The sequence below is a fragment of the Micromys minutus genome, assembly GCF_963924665.1.
Source record: "Micromys minutus genome assembly, chromosome: 25".
NCBI classification, from domain to species: domain Eukaryota; kingdom Metazoa; phylum Chordata; class Mammalia; order Rodentia; family Muridae; genus Micromys; species Micromys minutus.
This window is the reverse complement of record NC_137960.1, coordinates 16,800,869-16,824,129: the sequence shown is the minus strand read 5'-3', so window position 1 is coordinate 16,824,129 and position 23,261 is coordinate 16,800,869.

Here is a 23,261-nt window from a genome sequence, read left to right as displayed (position 1 = left end):
CAGTGCTCTGAACAACGGAACCCCTTATCCAGTCCTTCAAACTCCGTGTTTAAAATCTCCTGGATTTTCGGCAAACAAGCAAGCTTTTATAGAATCCTCTTTTTAAAATTATACTCCCAATCTTTAACCCTAGGAGAGTTTTTCTCCATGTCACTTGAACATCTCTAGCTGTCCATTAATTGCCCTCTCCCCACCTCTCTCCCCTTGCTTTTCACCTGCAGTTGGGACGGTATCACGTAGGTAGGCTCCCATGAGCTCTCCCCACTGTCTTCAATCACAGTCTTCCACCATGAGCCTTGAAGGCTTCTGAACACTGGACTTGACCTGTGTCAGTGAGTAACGCCCATGAGAGAGCAGAATGGATGGAGAACAGGAAGCTGAATGAATGGGGCCAGGAGGATTTGAAGTTCCTGCAGGGTTCAGAGGGTTCTAGTGCCAGAGTGTCTGAGTTTAGAACTAGCCCCAGACACCACATGGGTCAGTGTTTGCATATGCAGGAGTAACTGTGACACCACACACTGATGGACACTTTGGATTTTAATAGATACATATATATATATTTTTTTTCATGTGATTTATTCCATTAGAAAACTTTACTCTTTTTTACTGTATTTGTTCACTGTGTGTGTATGTGTGTATGTGTGTGCATGTGTGTGTGTGTGTGTGTGTGTTTGTGCATGTGTACATACCATGGTCTGCGTGTGGAGGTCAGAGCACTACCTTGGGAGATGTTTCTTTCCTTTCACTAGGGGAGTGAACTCCATTCATCAGATTTTGTGACAAGTGACTTTACCTGCTGAGCCATCTTGCTGGGCCTCTTCCTTTTAACTTAAAACAATATTCATAATGGTAAAGATAAGAAAAAGTGCTAGCTAATTTGAAGTTTTTGTGGAAAGGTGACAACCTTGAGGGTGGTACACCAGTTCTTTGAGATTAGGAGACACTGGCACCGTGGGGAGAAATATGGAATTAGCGATACGGGTGAACCGTAAGGAGCTCCCCTTATTAAATGCACATCTTGGTATTTCTCATTCGTAAAATGTAACACTTTCCTTTTTGGCATACATTTTCGTGGGACTTGGAGACCCATCTGCTCACTTTTTTACTCTTCCAGGCACAGACTATTTTATTGTCCACTCTATGCTATGCACCAGCAGACCCAGGAGTGAACATCTTTCTTCATGGAGCGACTTCTCAGCAATATGCAAGAATTACATACTAAGAAAAATACAGCGGATCTCGGGTGACGCTGGGATAGAACCTCTGAGGCAGGCTGGACCCGTTTGAGACAGGCAGGTGATCATAAAATGGCTGGAGAAGAGACAGGACAAAGCAGAAAGCAACGTTAAATGACTCATCAGAATCCAGGGTCGGGAGCACAGGACAGGGAGGATGGTGGAGACGTTGGATTAGGTTTTGGCTGTGAGGGGGAGAAGAGGAAATATCAAAATGTGGAACCTGTTCAAAATGGTATGTCCACCTTTGGGGCTCCCAGAGACTGGACCACCAGCCAGGGAGCATGTGCTGGCTAGACCTAGCCTTCCCCACCCCCACACACATGTGACAGGTGGGCAGCTTGGTCTTTATCCCAGTCCCCCAACAACTGGAGGGAGAGGCTGTCCCTGACTCTGCTGCCTGCCTGTGGATCCTGTGCCTCTAACTGGGGAGGAAGTGTGCAGTCTGGCAGTGACTTGATGTGACAGGATGAGTTTTTACTCAGGAAGGGCTCCCCCCCCCAGAGGAGGAGAAGGAATGGGGGGAGGGGCTGAGTTGGGGGGAGACTGGGAGGAGAGGGGGAGCTATAAGCAGGATGTGGAGTGAATAAATAAATTAGTGTTAAATAAGCCAAAAAAAAAAAAAACAAAAAACAAAACAAAACAAAACAAAACAAAACAAAAAAAAAAAAACAAAAGAAAGAAGAAAAAGAAAAAAAAAGTGGTGTGTACAATTAGTATTCAGAGAAATACATACATAGCACCTCGGATTGCAGGACAGACATGTTACCTTACATTTCTGTGTTGGGCAAGCCAAGATATGCAAAAGCTAAAGGTTCAAGTTCTTGAGGGAATAGTCATACAATCAGTTGATATTTCTACTGTTAGTTAATTAATTACTACTAGATCAACTGATTAGCTAATAAAATAATACTGCTTTTTGAAGCGAAGCAGTACACGAAATCATTCTAAAACGGGAACATACAACTGTTATTTGACCAAGGCCAGCTCAGTCAACAGGTTCTCCATGGCAAGAACAAGAATTAAAAAGAAAAAAAAAGACAATTAGACAACACTGTAGTATGACCCCAGCCAGTTCTGAGGCTGAGACCAGTTTATTTTTTCCCCAGTCTGTTTTTATACCATTTTAATTACATGCAAGTAATAAGGTCAGTTCAAGGTTAAGGATCAAACAAGACAATAAACACAAACAGTCCAGGAACAAGCAAGGCAGTAAACAAAGTTCCTTGATCACTGTTTCTAAGGGATTATCAGGATGACAAAGATATCTGAGCCTACTTCCCTGTCCTTGCCCAAAGTCAGATTCTTGCTGGATGTCTACTTCTTTGTTATAGCTCTAAATTAGATCCCTGCCTGAGTTTACTTCCCTGTCCTGACCCATTATCAGATTCCTGCCTGAAGCCTACTTCCTTGTCCTGACCCAGTGTCAAATTCCTGCCAAGCATCCCCAAAAGATCTCCACAGTTATTTTTATATTAATAAGTAGGAAAACTGGACCAGAGACAGATGCATCATTATCCAAACTACCTCTTGACTCTCAAAGAAAGCTTGGTGAGAGGCATGCATTTCTTTTGTAGTCCAAATGCAGTTAATGAGTAGAAAAAACATCACCTCAGAGATGGACCCCCAAAGCCAGGGACTGCATAACCTGTGATCAGAAGAGGTTGATATCCCATTGAAAGACCATGAGAATTCAAAGAAAAAGTACATGGCAAAATGGTTTTAATAGCCCACGTTGGGTCATATGTCCCTTGAGTCTTGGGAACACTGGTAAGAGATTAAAGTTCACTTCATAGATCCCAGATCTGAAAGCAGGAGGAAGGCTGTTGTAGGAAGTAAAGGGAGAGCTGTTCATGTTAGGTCAGTGGAGAACATCTCTGGACATCAGTAGAATACTAAATGCTCATGACTTGGTGGAGCTCTGGACTTGGAGGTAAGATTGGAACAAACAATTTTATCAACTTGTGGGATTGAGGATACCTTAGTCTTCACCCTAAGGATGGTGCATTAGTCTTCTGGGGATGCTATGGTAAGATATCATAGCCTTGGTGGTCTACACAATAAACATTTATGCTTACAACTCCAGAGCAGTGGTTCTCAACTTTCCTAACAGTGCGACCATGTGACCCTCAACCATAAAATTATTTCATGGCTATTTCATAACTGAAATTTTGCTACTGTTATGAATTGTAATATAAATATATAATATGCAGGATATCAAATATGTGCCCCCACAAAGGGGCATATGTTAAGAACCACTGCTCTGGAGGGTGGAATTCCAAGATCATGGTGTCAACTGTCAAGTATTTTTCTGTCACTTGACTTCACGGAGAGCCAGCTGCTCTCTGTCTTCTTGTATGGTCTTTCCTAAGTAGCGTGTTGTCTGTGTGATACATTCCTTTTAGGATACTACTAGTCACGCTGTTGAGGGTTCACCCAGATGAACCCATTTAAGCTTGAAAGACATCCTCCGAGTCCCATTTCTAAATATAACCATCTTTTGAGGTCCAGGACTCAGCACTGGATAATATGAAGGTGTAATCTGTCCTCTAGTAGAGAATAAAGCCGTGATTCCTTCAATGTAAGGAGAGTCTGGGATCTGTGGACCAGTAGATGATCCTGACTGTTAAATGGGTAGATGCTTGAAGCCCCGCCCCTGATGTTCTGCCCCCAAAGCCCCACCCTCTGCCTTGTAAGGAGACCTGTTGTGGTGCTCTCTTTAACCTTCACTGTCTACTTGATTGGCTTGAAAAACATCTAGCACGTTGTGTGTGTGTGTGTGTGTGTGTGTGTGTGTGTGTGTGAATGATAGGATTTTCAGAGATCGTTAAGTCTGGAGGCCTGAAGAATCTGTGGATGTGTTCATTCCACCGGGGACTTACTGGGAGGTGTCCAAGGATGTATCAGGCTGCTGGAGATCACTGCAGACTTGCCCCGCCCCTTTATGTAGTCCTCTCTTTTCTATTTCCTGCCCTTCATGAAGTGAATAACTTTGTTCTCCATACCCTTGCTGTGTGATAGTCTGCCTGAATGCATGGGTCTCCATAGGTGTGAACTGAACGCTCTGAGGCCAGGAGAAAATTAGAGAGGACCTGTCTTTAAGTTAACTTTCTCAGCTCCTTGGTCATAGCAACATAAAGTGTGGTTGATGCAGGTGGAGAAGGGATGAAAATGTAGGGGAAGGAGTTTGCTTTCCCCAGCTTCTTGGAGCCGCACACAAAAGAATACAGAAAGAAGAGCATGGGAGACCCATATTTTTCCACCCTAGTCTCTTTCTGGGCTCCCCCAGGACTGAGTTTACTTATAGCTCCTTAGTTTTCCCATCTGGTAAGTGGGAAAACCAAAGGCAGGATTTTATGACTCCCTACGGGACACCCATCTCTGTTACTTTACTGCAGAGACTTGTACAAATACAAACTTGGTTAGTTTCTCCTCTAACAACAAAGACAACAACAAAAAGCCCTTCTATACTGGACTAACCAAGTCGCATTTTCCAGGTATCAGCCACGGTTTGGGTCTGAGATATTCACTCATTTATGATCTGAGATTATTTTAAAAAAGGCTTTGCAGCTTTGTCTAATTGGGTAATTGGGATGTTGCCAGATGAAATTCAACTTGTATTTTTTTTTTTTTTAATGCTTTGAAGAACTGGTTGCCATGGCAGTGTTCTGCAGACGAGATCCCTCACTGGCTGCCACAAAGCAGCAATAATGGGCTTCTGTTTATTGTGAGTTTCAGGTTACCCCACCTGAAAACCCTTCAGGGAGGAAGCTGGGTGTGGGAACCCTTATGAATTGCTGGAGTCCTGCCTCAGCTGTCCAGGGGATTTATCTTAGCCAATATGGTGGATTGTCACTGGAAGGGCGGCAGGGCTTAGGACTAGCCCAGCTGCTCCTCAGGGACTTCCCAGAACACTTCACTCCTAGCAGTTAAGGAAGAAACAAATGTGTGCCTGCCGTAATATAAACTTGTAATTGCTTTAGGATATGAATATGAGTCCTTTCCTATCTGTGGGAATATAGATGTCGGGAAGGTCAAAATGGATTCAAGAAATAGCGGGGTCTTAAAAATTAATACAAATGTGACAGTGTTACTATGGTACGTCTGAGCTGTCCTTTGTTCTAAATTGTCCCCCCTCCCCCCACTCCTCTCCAGAGGACACAATCCTTCCCATCATCTTTCAACCTCATCTACTCGAGTGTTTATTGTAAGAATATGAAACATCTCTCCCAGATTCAGTGTTTTGGCTTCATTAAAAGTTTTTGTTTTTTTTTTTTTTTTTCTGGTTCCTCTTCAGTCATGTCAATATTTACCTTGGACAATGCTTTGTATCCGTTTATTTATAATTCCAGAATTCTCCAAGACAAACTGATTACTCGTGACTCGCTGGCCTCAGTTACAGTTTAAACATAGCTCAGGTTGACGCTGAGGAACCCAAGCCTCCCGAGCGACTTCCTCTATTTCTCTTCACAGATCTCCTGTCCGTACAGTTCCATAATCTTTTCACGCCTCCTGTTCTTTCTCATGGCTCATGTCTTCCAAGAATGTCCTTTTCTCTGCTGGAATCTCAGCTTGCAAACGTTTTCGTTTAAAAATTCGAGGGTCTCCTTTCTCACTGGTGATGTTTTTAACTCTGTGTGCTGTATGCACACTCTAAACACTTCCAGTGTTTGTTGACAGTGCGCAGCCTTCCTGTGATGGTCTGTTTTCATTGTCCTAGAATCAGAAACAGAGCCTTACTGAGGGATGGTCTACACTGGGTTGGCCCGTGGGCATGTTTGTGGGAGATTGTCTTAGTTGAATGTGTGGTTTGAATATTCTTGACCTGTGGATAGGGCAATATTGGGAGGTGTGGCCTTGTTGGAGTAGATGTGGCTTTGTTGGAATAGGTGTGGTCTTGTTGGAGGATGTACGTCACTGTGTAGGTGGGCTTTGATGTCTCCTAGTGCTCAATCTCTGCCCAATGTGGGAGAGTTTCTCTCCTGGCTGTCTTCGAATGAAGACAGGAACTCTCAGCTCCTTCTCCAGCACCACGTTGGCCTGTGCGGTGCCATGTTTCCAGCCTTGGTGATAATGGACTGAACCTCTGAAACTGTAAGCCATCTCCAGTTAAATGTTTGCCTGTATAAGAGTCATTTTTATGGTGTCTCTTCACAGTAACCAAGACATCAAGTTACCTGATGTCGGAAGAGCTAGCCCACTGTGGGCTGCACCGTTTCCTAGGCAGATGGTAGTGAACTGTGTAAAAGTGGAGACACTGAGCCCAGAAAGCAAGCATGCATTTACTTTCTCCTTGCCCTTGATTGTGGATGCGGTGTGACTTGCTGCTTTGACTTCCTGGCAGTGATGATCTGTAACCTGGAATCATTAAATTATGAACTAAAATAAACCCTTTATCATGTGGGCTGCTTTTGTCAGAGTATTTCATTACAGAACTGAAACTCAGACCGTTTCTCCGTGAACAGTTGGTCACTGGTGCTAAAGACAGGTGGCCCTTGTACCTGCTCCTGGGAGGTATAGCTTAACCTTCCCAGTGTGCACAAGGCCTAAGATGCTAAACAGACAGACATGAGAAGCTGCAGTATGTCTCCTGAGAGGCCCATTCAGATTGAGATTCCTTCCTTAACCACAGATGGTTTTACCAACCCGTGTTCCTCTTTTTGTGCCTCACATGTCCCTTGAGGTTATGAATTGTTTTATATTCTCTATGTATTTCCAATACATTATTACATTTGCTGCTTGCAACAGCATTATTTGGGAGACCCAGGAGATTCAAGTGACCATTTTAAGATCAGGAGGTGAGTTCAGTAGGAAATATCTATGCTCCCGAGTTCTTTAGATTAATAAATGATTAGGATTTATGCAAGTCTTTCTATTTCTTTGAACTCTGCACTACTTCTCAATTTTTGGACATTGCCTGGGCTATTTCCTTTGTGGAAAAAATCCATTTTTTAAAACATCTCTTGTCCACTTTAAAAAAAAATTTCAAGATTCAATTTCACGTTTTGTAGACATTGTCTCTGGTTCCCAGAAGTATGAGCGAGCATTTCTTCTTTTCTACTTTGTAATAATATCATATATATGTATATATGTGATATACTACAGTGTCTATTATTATCTCCTTCTATTCTGAACTTTTATGAAATATATGATGTAGTATTGTATATGATATATATTATATACTGAGTATTTGCACTTACTTGCATGCTTGTGTGTTTGTGTGTTATATTTCTGTCCTTGTGTCCCTAGTATCTGGTTCTAGGAAGATAATGTACCTATTGCATGCTGCCCTTCACATTTCTGGGTTTTAAGAACTGAAACACCTGTTTGTGGCTGTGTCTGGCTTGGGTGATATTTCTATTAATCACAAACAATGATACTGTTGTGACAAAGCTCATCAGGAAACCAAAAAAGAGTGATGTTTTCATAATTGGCATTAATGGGCATTGTTTCTTCATGGGCCTTACTTTCCTTTGCAATTCTTCATATATGTTTGTATCCTTATCATGATTTGCTGTATGTAGTTAATCATGTGTGCAGCAAACAGCACATGCTTGATTTTTCATAAGGTCAGTGTCACACAACAGGCTCACTGATGTGCCCTGCTTTATATCTGAGATATAGACATGTCTGGAGCTCTTCTGAGAAGGCTAATGGGTTCCCATAGATTTTCCATGCACACCCACATGTCCCTAGAGGAAACATGTGTTGGGCTTGGGGAAGGTGCCTGTGATCTCATATAATTTAGCAAATCTTCTGAACCCATAGACTCAAAGTGAACCTGACCATGCTTTGTGCTAATACCTGGTCAGTAGAGACCTTCAGATTCTCCCTGCAGACAGCTGCCTGTCCCAGTAGCTGACTGGGAAAGCAAAAGAAGTCAGACACATCTGTTTTTTGAGGTTAGTAGATTGTGATCTGTAAGGGCTGTGGTAACTCCATGAGACACATTTTTTTTTTTTTTTTTTGTCCAGAAGCCTGAATGTTGGAAACATGTTTTTCTCAAAAGTCCCTACAAAGAGCCATTGACTTTAGCTATTATGGTTGCTTATCAGTCTATGAACTCATCCGTTATTTTCTGATACCTGCATTGATTTATTTATGTGAGGGGAACTGACATTTTATTCATACAGAGTCTGTTCTGCTTTTGCCAAAGTATGTTTCTGGAAAATTCCCAAGTGTATCTCTACACAGGGATAGAGCATCCCCACTCAGTGCGATAATTTGGAGTTAAGTTCCCAATAAAACCACAGCTTCAAAATATCACAAGTGCCCTTCATGTTCACCAAATCCAATATTCAAAGTTCAGAATTCTAAGGGAATGTGATTAGTATCTAATTACTATTAATTTGTAAAACTATAAATTGGCAAGTTTACATCCAGATATGTATTCCATACCCATTATATCTAAGCTCCTCAACCATATTTGAAGAATTCCCACGTCCCATAATACATCAGGCCATTACCGTGTTAACAGAAAGTACATTGTGCTGGGTATAAAACGTGTCATGAAAAAATTAAATTTCTTTTGCTTATAAAGGTTTTTAAACTGGTTTTGATCTTCTTCAAGTTGCTTCCAAATGAGTTTTCTGTAACAGCTGTTTTCATGTTGCTATGATAAAACATCCAGAAATAGCAGTTAAGGCAGAAGGTGTTTATTTTAGGTCTCAGTCAGAAGGCACAGTCTATCATGGTGGAATAGTCATGGTAGCAAGAGCTTGATGCAACTGGTCACAGTGTATCTAAAGTCAGGAAGTAGAGATTGGTGAATGGTGCTCCTATGCTCTTTCTTTGTTCAACCTGAGACTTTAACCCAAGAAGTAAAGTGCTTTTAACCTGGATTAAGCTAATCTAGATTCACTTCTTCAGTTATGCCTAGAAGTTTGTTTCCTAAGTGATGCTACATCTTGTAAAGTTGACAATATGCATTAACCATTACACTTTTGCTTTTTCATTACTTGAATGGTGTGCCGATTTAGCATACAAACAACTGCACTGGACAATAGTTATGCTTGACATGGTGATTGTGACATTCACACCCTTTACACTTCATTAAGATGTATAGAAGTGACTACAGATTGTCATCACTACCTAGAAAAATTCAATCAACAAAGGCATGAGAGTACCCATGAAGTGACAGCTATTTTTGCTGTCAACTATATTTTTAACTAGTAGATAAAAATCTGGGCTATGGTTGCAACTCACTGTCAAGTACTCAGCTAGAGTACTTGAGTCCCAGCATTTGATGTTCAGTCCTGGGGCAAGACATGGAAGCAATCAAACCCTTACAGATTGAAAGAGGCCAACTCCCCTCCTCCCACATGGGACATTAAGCAAAAACCTCTTCTCCTGGTTGAGATCTGTTGTTGTGTTCTCATGAACATAAGGTTTGAATTTAGGGAGATGGCAGATAGAGGACCCAGAACTCCTGAAATGAACCTGACGAGTGTTCTACTTTAGGGTTTTGGACACAGGGATGGCTGATAATGAGACAGTTTGCTATCTTTGGTCAGAATTTTTTTCTGCATATGAATTCCTAAGGAGGTACCCATACATGCTGGTTGTGTAGGAGGCCATCATCATTTTAATCCATCCACACCTTGCACTGGCTGCTACCACAAGTGAAAACAGGCAGTTTCCTATCTACCTTCCAGCTAACCTGAAAATTCAATTAAAGGGCATCCTCTTGAGACCACAGTCCACTGATACTCAACTGTGTATGTTCTGCGAAAGGCTAAGCTAGAAGAAACTAATACTTTGAGAGTCGCACTTTGGGCTGAAATAGAAATTGAAATAGGAATGTACTTTTTTTTTTTTTTTTCTTCCTTGCTTGCTTGTTTTGGTATGGCTTTTCTGATAGGAAATAGTAAGAGGGGACAGTTGTGTTTATGATCAGCCAGTATTTCCCCAGCCTTTCTTGCTGCATTCCTGAATGTTCTCTGTGAAATTATGAACCCCCTTGGCTTTCAGTGTCTATTTCTTGTCTTGTTACTCAGAAGATCTTTGGGTAGTTAAAGGTTAGAAGCCATTGAGGCTATTGTCTGTCTGTCCAGGGTTCTCTTAACTCAGTTGCAGAGTTAATAAACACAACAAACAAATGGACTAGTAACCCCAGTCTGTTTGGTGGCAGATTTAATGGTGTCCTTGGAGGAAGGTGCATCTTTCAGGAGACTGTGGCAGGCTTGGGGAAGAACCCTTGGGTTCTGTTTATTTGAAGACTTTTTGGACAGGGTTGCTGCTGGTAGCGAGTGTCTCATGTCACAATGTGTGTCCTCAAACTCTAGGCCAGGCTCTTCTCTCTACCTTTCAGGTCACACATTGGACATGCTTAGTGGATACCAATCTCTTAAGTTCTCAACACTGAAAACATCGCACACACTGATGTTGCTGAATCTCTCGTGGGCAATTTGGCCTAAAAAAGCGAACACACAGACACGCAAACCATAACAGCAACAACAAAATGTGCAGCATATCCAGTCTCCTGATAAAACTACAACTGGAAAACATGCAAAATGGATAGAGACAAGATTCACTGAGCTGCTAATGTCATCAAGCAATGATAGCGTGCTTTTTCCAAGGCTCCTGTGTTGCTGTTATGTTGTCTATTTTTGTTACTCAGTCTTGAATGGCATTACCTTCTGCATTTCTTACCCTCTTCTTGGAACATATTCAGTTATGTTCCAGGCCATGACATATATCTCTATCTACTACCTACTACCCATTTATCTTTCACAGTAAATTTGGGAGTATCTAGGAATGCAGATATTGTTTTTCTAAATAGTCTTGAAGGAAAGACAAAGAGACCTCCATTGTTTTTGAGCTACAAAAGAACAGTTCCTTTCCTAAAGGCCTCCTGCAGAACTAAGAACCCTAGAGACAGGGATGGGGTCTGCTCTGTCCTTCAAGCTTGGAGCTGCGGCCTTCAGATGCTCAGCATCTACTGGTAAGAGTTATTTCATGGATTTCAGCAGCTGTTCTTTTTAAAGTTCTAGGTCTAGTGCAGTGGTTCTCAACCTTCCTAATGCTGTGAAAATTAAGATCTGTAAGCATTTCCCAAAGAGGTCTCTCGACCCACAGGTTGAGAACCACTGACATATTGGGAATGCAGGGAGAAAGAGAGAGGCTTATCTGCACATAGTTATTTGTATGTGCACACATATACATACGTGTGAATGTACATGCACATGTGCAGAGCACTGTGGAGTCTATCGGTCCATCTCGGGTCTCTTAGGCATGTGTCAATTACTTTTCTGTTGCTATGATAGAACACTATGACCAGAAATGACTTCCAGAGCTATATGAATTCACCGTGGCAGGGAAGCGTGACAGCAAAAAGCAGGAGCAAGAAGCTGAGAGGTTACATCTTTTACCATTAGTATGAAGCAAAGAGTCCGCTACCTAGAAATATGATGAAGCCATGTAATCTCAATATCTATCCCCAGTGACAGACTTCTTCCACCAAGATCATTGTTACTAAACCTCCCCTCACAGTAGAGCGACCAAGTGAATGAGAGGCCTTCCTCATCCAAACCATCACCATGCTATCTGGCTGTTTGTTTCCTCTGACCTGGATCAGGTAGGTTGGTAACCATTCATGTCCATTTGGCTCTGCTGTCTAGCTCTGAGCACGTGCTGTCAGTCTGCGCATGCGCTGTCACCAAGGATTTTCATGTAGGCTATACGGATAGAATTCAGATGATCATGCTTTTCCACGTTAACAATCACTTTGCCAATTAAACCATCTTCCCAGCCCATAAGACACCCTTTCGTAAATGGAAGTCGTTTTTTGAAGGTTACAAGATGGAAAAGGGCTCTTTAATCAAACAGATCTTCTAAGACACCGGAGCCGCTTGTTCCGTAGTTTCAGAGAATGTTGATAGAAAGTTCTTACTTTCCGGGGTGCAATCAGCCCCAAGCTTCAAGGCTAGGAGTCCTGTGTCTTACGTATTTGGTGTGTGGGATGCTAAGGAGGTCTTTCCACGTCCAATATTATGCAGAATCATTGATTCTACAATGTCTGTTTCATGCATAAGGTATTCTTTTTGGACCTCAGATATTTACAATTTAGGGAACTCGTTCCATTAGCAGTACAGGTAATTTGGGGTTTCTGTAATTATGTATATTAACTTCCCTCAGGCAAATACCTCTCTTACTTCCTAATTTTTATGGAGTCACGTTTCACATGATGAAAATTTAATGCGTAATGCTTCTAGATAATTGATTTTATATATAATATAATATATAGTAAATATACAATATATAATAAATATATAATATATAAATTATATATATATCTAAATTATAATATAATATTACATATGTAAGCATACACATGTCATGTATGTGGAAGTCAGTGAGTGTGAGTGAGTGGTGGTGTGTGTGTAGGTCAGAAGAAAAATAGCAGAAGTTATTTCTTTCTGACACGTGGGTTCTGGGTAAAGCTCATTGGTTATTTTGCCTGCTCAGCCTTGGGTGTTCAGTGCTATGCAGATTCCATTGTCTTGACCACCTCTCTGTAGAAGACGCTACTGCTGTGTGTGGGCATCTTTGTCAGAAGGCACCATAATGATCTGGTAGTGTCCAGATCCAGGATCAGGGTGGGATGGTTTGTATCTTAGATGCTGTAACTAGGGCAGACCAGACAAAGGGATAAGGAAGTACTTTCTAGAATGTTCCCACATTCGTAGTTATTGGAGAAACTCCTCTCCATAAACACCAAATTGATCTAGGGTCCTAGGCAATGTCTATGACTCCATAGGTTCACTTAGATATTCAAAGGCACACATGAAGTCAGATTTCCAAAATCTAACTCATGGTTTCTCACCTGGTGTCATCTTCATGCCTCTGTTCTGAAGGTGGCATCTCTTCCTTTCTTCATGACATCTCAGCTGCCACCTTTTCCCAAGAGCTTTTCATTTCTCCTCCACTAACTGCCCTGCTCCTCAGCCCCAGTTCCTTCTCTCAATACCAATCTAGACCTCAGTTCATTTAGCATAATGTACACAATTAAAGCCGTTCCCACAAAACTGTAAAAATCAGCATCCCTTGGCAGGTCAAGTCAAGGAGGGCTTGCTACCTTATGGCTCTCCACAACTGGGAACGTGTTCATGCAGCAGAGATAAAAACGGAAGACAGGAGTTACCCTATTTCTTAAAAGGCCCACTGTTGAAAAGGCTCGGAGAGGAACATGTTCTCAAACTGAGCAATATCTACTACATATGGTTAAAAGCAAAAAAGTTCCCGGGCCATGGGCCACGGTTGCAATCGGGGAGTGGGGCAGAAGTTTTGCTGGAGAACTTTGATTTCCCACAGATTGTTTGGGTCTTAAGTGAAAGTTGGAGAGGTGCCCTTCACATCAAAGGCTGTTCCTTTTGGCTAATCGATTGAGTATGTTGCGCCCATCCTCCCTCGAGTCTTCCTCCCTTCCCCAACTTGAACATATGTCAGATTCTCTCATTGCCAGTGATTTGGAAGCTTGGGACAATAAACGTCCTTTCTGTTTTTTCTTTGCTTTTTTTTCTAAGTACTAAGAAGGGTGGTCTTGGGGACTGTTAGTGTGGCAGAGCCCGGCAACCATCTACTCTTCTCTGAGAAAATATACAAAGTCCAGTCAGGCCTCCTTTGTCTAAATATTATCTCCATAATTTGAAAATAACTGAGGGAAAGGAAGAGACCCCACCTAGCCCACTCCTTGCTGTTCACATCTGCCACAGCTGCCCGGGCCTCTCCGAGTGGATTCTGTTCTGTTCTGCAGGGCTGATTTGAGACTCAGGCAGAAAAATGAAAGTGAGGAAATTTACCCCTGGCATTCAAAGAAATGCTTTTGGTCAAAGTGTTTCTGACCATGACTCATTTTCAAAAGGAGCATTGAATTCACTTTGTCCTCTCTGTCTGGATTGGGCTCAGTCGGCCCTTTTATGATTTTTTAAAAATATCTTATATAGCTAGCACGGCATTTATTAGACTCTGGCTATTCAATATTGCATTTCAATATATAAAAGTCACTGTTCAATTGAATATTGAGTTTTTCTAAGGAAATAAACCCACAGAAAAGAAATTTGCAAGAATCTAAAATAAATGAGTTTGAGGAAGATCAAACTGCCCCTTTGGCTGTTTCAAAGATCAAACGAACTCTCCTTTATAGAAATCAGGAGCAGTTTGAATAGCTCTCTCTCCTCCACTGCAAAGCTCTGCTTGTTCCTGTCATTGATACCTTGGGAACCACACCATAATGGTACAGGAGGCCGTGGGGTAGAGAGAAGATGGTTTCATTCTCCAGGACTTTTGCACCTGAAATAACAAGCATTTTAATTAATTTAGTCTGAGTCCCAGTAGAAGGAGAACTGAAAATATGTCCTGGGCTTTTTTTAGGAAGAGATCATGGTAGCCATGTTGGACTCAAGAGGATCTCCTGGGGATTATTCTCGCAGGTTCCACCGAGGGAGGCCGTAGGGAAGACCACCATCTTGGGCCACACCTCCAAGCATTCAGCATGTCTTTAGGAGGGAGGTTACCTAACCTCACCCCATTGCTTCAGATATAAACAAAGCACGAGGCTTAGCTCCTTCCAACTTGGGCCACCATGTTCCTTCAACTGAGTGGGGAAATAGGAAACCGGTGTTATATACAACAGCTTCTTATAGGAAAACAAGAACAAAATGGTGAAGTGAATGAAAACCATAAAACCCCGCATATGGTTGTGGATGTGGAAGTAGCAGGTCCTCCTCGTCCCTCGTCCTGTGATCTCCCAGGAGTTGGGGTGAGTTGACATGTCGATAAGTCTTGTTAATCACTACTCTATGTCCAGTTGCCTTCTTCTCCTGACTTCTTTTTCTTTAAAAAAAAATTAATTAGTTTATTCAATTACATTTTTTTGTTGGATATTCTCTGTATTTACATCTCAGATGTTATTCCTTCTCCACCCACTCTCATCCCCCCTCCCTCTCCCCTTGCTACCACGAAGGTGGACCCTCTCCCAATCCCCCTCTCCACCTCAGCACCTTGGCACTCCCCTACACTGGGAAAAACGAGCCCTCCCTGGACCAAAAGCCTCTCCTTCCATTGATGCCAGACAGTGCTATTCTCTGCTACACATGCAGCTGGATGGGTCTCTCCATGAGTGCTCAATGGTTGGTGCTTTAGTCCCTGGGAGCTCTGGAGGGTTTGATATGTTGATAATGTTGTTCTTCCCATGGGGTTCGATTACATTTCAAATGATATTCTCCTTCCCTGTTACCCCTTCACAAACCCCTCATCCCATCCCCCCTCTCCCCTCCCCTTTGCCTCTATGAGGGTGCTCCTCCACCCACTCACCCACTCCTGCCTCACCATTCTAGCATCCCCCTATGCTGGGGCACCAAACCTCCACTGTTCCAAGGGCCTCCTCTCCCATTGATGCCAGATAAGGCCACCCTCTACTGCATATGTATCTGGAGCCATGGATACCTCCATGTGTACTCTTTGGTTGGTGGTTTAGTGTCCGGGAGCTCTGGATAATCCACTTAGTTGACAATGTTCTTCCTGTGTTCCCCTGATTTCTTATCTCCAAGGGCCCCCAGGACCATATTCTCTCTTTCTACCCACTGAAGCTGTTCTCTTTTGGAGGAAGGTTGTCCTGGTTTCACAGGAGCTCCCTAGGAGATGTCTGTAGTATGAAAAAGCCATGTTTCAGGGTTGTGAGGTATTAGGGTACTGGAGTTAACTGTTGAGCCTTACACACTAGGATGGCTCTCTTCTGCCTTAAACATCAGCAACCATGACCATCATCATGAGCCATTAACTTCCTTAGAGTTGAAAAACCCAAACTGTTGTCTTCTGGTTTGAGAAAAAAAAAAAAAAAAAAAAAAAAAAAAAAAAAAAGAAAAGAAAAAAGGTATCCATCAACACTGGAGACCATTCTTCCCTGACTACCCATCACTGCAACCTGTTTGCTTGGGACAGGGTTCTAGGAAGAAGCTCTTTGTTGATACTAGCTACTTACGAAGTAGGTTATTAACTGTTTATTTTGGAGAAGGCACAGGCCCACATATTAGGGCATCTGGTGGCTTAAGTAGAAGGGATGATTTTTGCTTGTTTAGATCCTATGACGGCTGAAGGAGTTTTCAAAATTTAAACACGGAAGGGCGAGAACAGTGGGCTACAGTCAGATATTCCAGGAATCCTATTTCAGAAGTCCTCAGACCTGACTAGCCATGAGAGGTCATTCCCCTAACCATTTTCAAGATGGACAACCAGGAGGTCATCTTTAAACTAATGATGCTCTTGAACACTGTCCTAACCTGCAATGGTAAAACTCCTGGGTCAAAAAAGGAGAGGACTGTCCTTTGTAGGATTTAAGATGCAGGGAATTCTGGGAGATGTGGCCATTTTTTCCCCTCAGCCTACGAGAAGCCAGAAATAGACTAGTAAGGACCACTTGTAGATTCTATCACATAAGCAGGGCTGTCAGGAGAACATTCTTATGGGAGAAACAGATGAGAAAAGGGCTGATTGGAAGCCATTTGTTACTGGATTCTTGATGTTGCCTAGGGCTGGTTATTCAGGCAACTGCACTTTAGGAATTTCACAGCAGGTAGTCATTATTATTTCTTTTGGATAGTTGATCTTGAGGTCTCCATATGTACTTGTTTAACATTTCTCCTCTATGTCCTGCATCCTGGCATTGATGGCAGTGGTGGTGGTGGTGGCACATTTGAATTCATTCCTCAGCATATAAAAAAAGGACCGACCCTTCCTGTTCCATTTTGGGTCTTACCTGCAACATCAGGCTGTGGTCTGCTTAGTTCAGCAAACGCCTCAGAATAGTGAGTGGCAAGAAAATATTTGGATGGCCCCTGGGTACACACATCATTCTTATACACGAGGTAACTTTCCCGATGCAGAGAGCCTGAAGATGCTGAATTTTAGTGGTTCCTGGGAGCCTCTGGGTATTTTGGAAGCTGGCAGTTGGTGACGCTCTCCCTCTTACCATCTTTTTAACATTCAATTCAGCCAAACACCTTAAGCTTTAATAAACAGCTTCTCCTTTAATAGTGTTGACTCCAAGCTAATAAGGCAACGGGTGAATCAAGCGAAGGTAAATTTCTCATTAACAATTTATTTAACTTTGTTGAAGAGAGCAATTTCAACTTCTGCTAATTGAATTTGTAGCAAAATACAGGCATCCACTTTACAACCACCCTCAGGACCTTAATCAAACTCTAGGAAAGGTAAAGTCACTCTCACTGGTGGCGGGGAAAGAGCTGAAAATCCAGGATGGGGCAGAAGGTATCAGAACATTGTTAAATCCCAGGAACTTTTAACAGGCTTGTCCCGCTGAGGCAGAAACTGGCATTCTGCAGTGGTTTGAATTTTATTTGATGATAGAACAGTTCTTGCAACATGGAGCTGGAGTTACATACCTGTCAGCCTTTGAAGATGCTGGCTGGAGTATTTGGGTACTCTGTTGAACTTATGTAATATCTCCCCGAAAAACCTGGAAGAGGCAACTGGGTAGACTGGCAAGAGGACCTACCTCCTTCAGCCCATCCTTGTCCTGAGGCTCTGGAGGTGGCTGTAGGAGGATCTTGGTTAGGAAGGACTGAACAGGATTGCCTAAAGTGACAGACCCTCAGGCAGAGGGCATGCAGTGTGTTTGGGATGGAAGAGGAATCGAATTTGAAGGAATTTAATAATTCTATAAAAAATACCGTTTCTTTTTTCAGACTTTCCTTTGGAAGCCCTATTAAATGTGTATTATTTCTTCTTAAGTGATTTTTCAGGTCCTTTATTTTGGATTTGTGAGCATCAGCACATTTTAGAAGGTATTAGTGAGCTGTTGTATTGGGGCTTGATCTCCAAGTCATCCAGTCTCTCAAATAAATCCTTCTCCACTACGCTTTTATATAGGAAACAAGAATCTGAAATACTGACTGTGTGCTAAGGATTGTTATAAGGCTTACAGACTTGTTGGTAAGTATTTGCACCCTCTGTGCCGTGGGGGACATAAAAACAACGGACTTGGAAATATCTATGTAATTATAAATCTATAAGGAATAGATTAGTGTATGGATTAATCTTGTCTGTCCATTCAAGACTACATACTGAATTGAATTACAGCCTAGAGAGGAGAGGCCTGAGAAGAATAGTTTCTCTCTGGTGTGTGTGTCTGTGTGTGTGTGTGTGTGTGTGTGTGTGTGTGTTTGTGTGTGTGGGTGTGTGCATATAGAGGGGTAGTAATAGAGGCCACAGGGCATTCTAAGGTATTTTCCCTTTGGTACTATTCACTTTTTTCTTTGAATCAGGGTCTCTCATTGGTCTGGACCTGGCCAGATAGACTGGGCTGGCTGGCCAGTGAATCACAGGGTCCACATCTTTCTACCTCCCCATTGCTGGACTTAAAATACATGCTTCCATATTTGTCTTTTTTTAAAATGAAATATGGGCTCCGGACATTGAACTCAGGTCCTTGTACGTACAAAGCAAAGATTTTTATCAACTGAGACATCTCTCCAGCTCTTCTTTTGGGTTTTTGACTACTGCTGGTGTGTGGCCGTATTTAAGGTAAACATGAAGGCAGAAACAAAGATGCTAGTACCTTGTCCTTGGCCTTACTCATCTTTATCATCTTCTCCCAAGATACCTGTCCCATAGAATTAGGAATTTCTCAGTTGTCCCTGGTCTTTAGGGTCAGAGTGCTATGAAAATCTGTTGCATGGTTCTTTGAGAAGCACTTCTGCAGTCTTATTTTTCCTCCTTACTGTGACAAAATACCTGGCAAAGGAAACTTCTGGAAGAAACAACCCCTTTGGCCGCCTATAGTTAGAGCATGTACTTAATTACAGATGGGAAATCAGGGCGCTAGAGGCAGTTGGCCACACTGTATCCACAGTCAAGCAGAGAGCCCAGCTTACCATCTCCTTTTTTGATACAGTCTAGGTAACAGCCTGGGGAATGGTGACACTATAGGATCTCCCTACCTAAGCAAAATAGTTCCTTAGAGGTTTCTCCAGATAATTCTGGATCTCATAAAGTTGGCAAATGACTAACTACCTATAAAACATTTTTGTCTGTGGCTTAATCTCAGATCTAGGGACCAGATATAGAAAATATAAGAAGCATTGGGAAGTGAATCCTTTGAATCATGATGGAAATGATAATCGAAAGGTTCAAAACAGAATTGTGGACCTACCTGTTAAGCCAGAATGGTGAGGAAAATGAAAAAAGAAAGAAAGAAAGAAAAAGAAGCCCAAATGTCAGTAGCTGGGTGGGCAGGAAAGTGGATTTTTGCAACATGTAGGCTATTGCAGGCAAGTACAGTTATGACCAGAGCCTAAAAGAATATTCAAAATGTACTTAAAAGTTCAATGTTCTGCTTTTTAGTTTCATTTGATTTTGCTTTTATAGTTTTCTTTTGGTGACTTGATTGCACATTTCTCCACCAGTCACTCTGTAGATGACCGCATCATGCCATGAAGTCAAAAGGTTGGTTATATGTGAAAACCGTGTCTCTAAGTATTGGGTCATATCAGAAGTGGTCAGCTACAAGCGAGTCCTTAAGGGCAACTTGTCTACTCCACCCATGGTTTGGGGACCCTGAATAAAATACATAGGCGGAGAGCCACTATGCCCTCTCCTTTCAGGCAGAAATATAGTTAACCCAAAGCAGAAGAGAATTGAATAGTGAAGAATCAGCTGAAGACTTTCCCTTGATTCCTTCATTAGGCCCTAGGATTCAGAGACTCTGGTGATTATTGTTGCTTAGTAGCTTGGCATAGTCCAGAGTCACCTAGGAGTCAAGCTCTGAGCATGCCTGTGAGGGATGGTTAGGCTAATTGAGTTGCGAAAGCCTGTCTTCAAAGTGGGTGGTGCCATTCCCTTGGCTTGGGTCCTGGGCTGCATAAAGGGAGGACTGGTGCAGAGCATCAGGTCTTAGCATTCTGCTTCCTGACCATGGATGTAACAGGAGCAGCTGCTTGTGGCAATGAGTCAAAATAGACTCTTCCTTCCCTGGGTTAATTTTTGTCCCAGCAATAGGAAAAGCACAGCAGAGGGTAGCTAGAGAGGAAACAGTTCTTCCTCACCTGACAAGTTCAACTGGAAACCTGCACTGTAGGCAAGGTCATGTGACTAGGCAGAGCCTGACTTAAGGCTGAGTCTAAGTCTTTTCCTTAGAGTTGCATCCTCTTTCCCCTTATGACTTACTAATATTCTAATAATATGGAAATATAAGCAAGGGAGAAAACAGAACACCACAGGCTTGCTGATCCGTTGTAAACATTCCCCTGTGATTTCCTTGTGGGAGGGGGCAGCTCCCCCTGGCCAACTCTCTTTTTGCTTTCTGGCCCTTACAGCACACGGGTATCTCTACGCTCACTACATTTGCTTCCCTGTACATGGTCACATTTCCCTATCATCAAGGTAATTAAAATGGCAGGAACCAGAAAGCACTTTTAGCAGCAATATTTCCCTCATTTGCTTACACAACTGCTGAAGTATCTTCCAGACATCAACCAGAAAGCCACATCATTCTATTTGCCTGTATCCCTGGGAAATCTGGGAGAAATGAGGTTAATTCACCACTAAATTCCTAATTAAAGCTTGGTGCACGTGGTGGTTTGAGTGAAAATGGCCCCATAAGCTAATTTGCATGCTTAGTCCTCAGTTGATGAACTGTTTGGAAAAGATGAGAAGATATGACCTTATAGAAAGAGGTGTGGCCTTGTTGGAAGAGGTGTGTCACTAGGAGTGGGCTTTGAGATTCCAAAAGCCCATACCACACCCACGTCTCTCTATTTGCCTGCTTTCTGTGGATCGGAATATAAAAAGCACTGAGCTTTTGCTCTAGTACCATACCGGTCTGCCTCCTGCCATGATGATATGATAACCTTCAAATTGTAAGCAAGGCTCCAATGAAATGCTTTCAATTTCATTTATAAAAAGAAAGTGTGTGTTCACAACAATAGAATAGCAACCATGACAGTATATTTCAAGCTTTTCACACACACACACACACACACACATAAAGAGGGAGGGAGGGAGGAAGGGACAGAGAGAGGGGAGAGAGAGAGAGAGAGAGAGAGAGAGAGAGAGAGAGAGAGAGAGATTCAGTGGAAGACAACATTGTGAACACATGGCTCATGTATGATTTACTTGAGAGTAAAAAAGGTTAAAACACACACACACACACACACACACACACACACACACACACACACACGGTTGGAGAAAGGAAGAGAGAACACGTGGCTCTCCATTTTTGCTTACTTAAAAAATAAAACTCAAAACATCTCCAAATGCAGTTTAATCCACTTTCTAATGCTAGACATTATGCATCAAGATTTTGTGCAAAAGGAATTTGAAAAGGAGCATTTGCATCAAACCACTCCAGTGGATTAAATCTGCAGTTCAGCACATTAAACTAAAAGTGTACAAGGCACTTTGAAAGCCCTGTCTCCTTTTTGTATGCATGGCCACTATTTGAGGGCAATATTAAGCAAGATTGGATTCCAGCTACTCTCTCTTTAAAGAAATTTAAAGAAATTAAGAAAGGATTTTCTCTACCTTCCACTTGTCTCAGAAATGACTAAAACCATTGAAGAACATGAAGGATGGTCCATCTAAGCAGTTTTGCAGAAATCTAATGTCCTTTCATGCTACTGCCTGAGGTAGATGGATCATGAAGAGATGCCCCTAAGGGAACCCAGTTACACAGCTCCCTTTCACAAGCAAACTCACCCAGGTTCAGTTTAGTGCTCCATTCCCACCATGTAGAACATCTGGATGGGAAGTTCAGCATCCTCAAGGACATCAAATATCCTCAAGGGCAGGATGCCAGCCAGTGTTGGGGAGCATCATGTGGTAGTGTTAACAGCATCATCAACATGGAAAACAGAAGTGGATGCTTGTAAGGGCAAGGCAGGGATGTTTTCCTTTCCTGATGTTTCCATACTAGATTTTTGAGGTCTTGGTTAACTCCTTCCTCACACCCCAGAGTTCAGGCACCCCTGGAATAACAAGTCTTATAACAATTGGGTTGAGTCTGATTCACCAAGAAAGCCCATTCTATGGCCTCAAATGTGAGGGTTGTGGATCGACAGGCAGAGACTGCCCCTTAAGGATGCACATGGCTACAATCCACAGGCTCTTCCAACCGCCCAGAGGACATCTGAATGTGTGGATTGCCACTTGCAGTTTTACAAGTACTGAAAAGTTCCCGGTGGTGTGGCGGTTGTCTGGGATACCACTTTGTGTCCACAGCTCTGGTCCTTTCCTGGCAGCTGAGGGTCTGCACAGCAGCCAATGAGAGCAGAGCATTCTGCTTCGAATTTTCCATCAGGCTGGTGATTCATTTGGAAACCCGTTATTTTATGAAGGCTGTGAATTCGATGCAATGCGGTTGTTGAGGTGTCTCCATCTATATTGGATTCCATTAACTTTATGGTGTGATTAAGTACCTGCACCATCAGACGTAGGGATTGAATTTATATGCTTTCTGAAAGTACTTTTGAGGACTGGTACCTCTGATGAGTAGAATTTGATTCAGGAGTTTGGGAGAGCAACCTGGTGAGTTGTTATCTCTGATGTATCGGGGATCCTAGAACAGAGCTCTGCAGAAGGTGGGGTGGTCACTTGCATGTACGGTGAAGCTGCTCTTCTACCTGCATTTTCCCCTCTAATGTCCTTGAGTTTTATAGATTTAGTGGACTGCCATGGCAGTCATTTTTCAAACATTAAGCCACCTAAGTATTAATGGGGAGGTACCAGAGAGATTGACCAGTTGGTGAAAATGCTTCTCTTGGAAGCCCAAGCCCCACGGAGGATTTCTAGAACTCATGTTCTAAACAGTCACATGTGATGGATGGCATTCACCCGTCATCTTCACACAGGTGCCTGGAACTCACCTGGCTTCGCCTACTTGAAAAGTTCCAGGCCAGTGAGAGCCTCTGTCTGCATAATAGAAAAGGAAGATGGTGCCAGTGGAACCACCTAGGCTTTCACACAAATATGCAGATGTGTGTATACCCACACAGTGGAGGAACACACAAC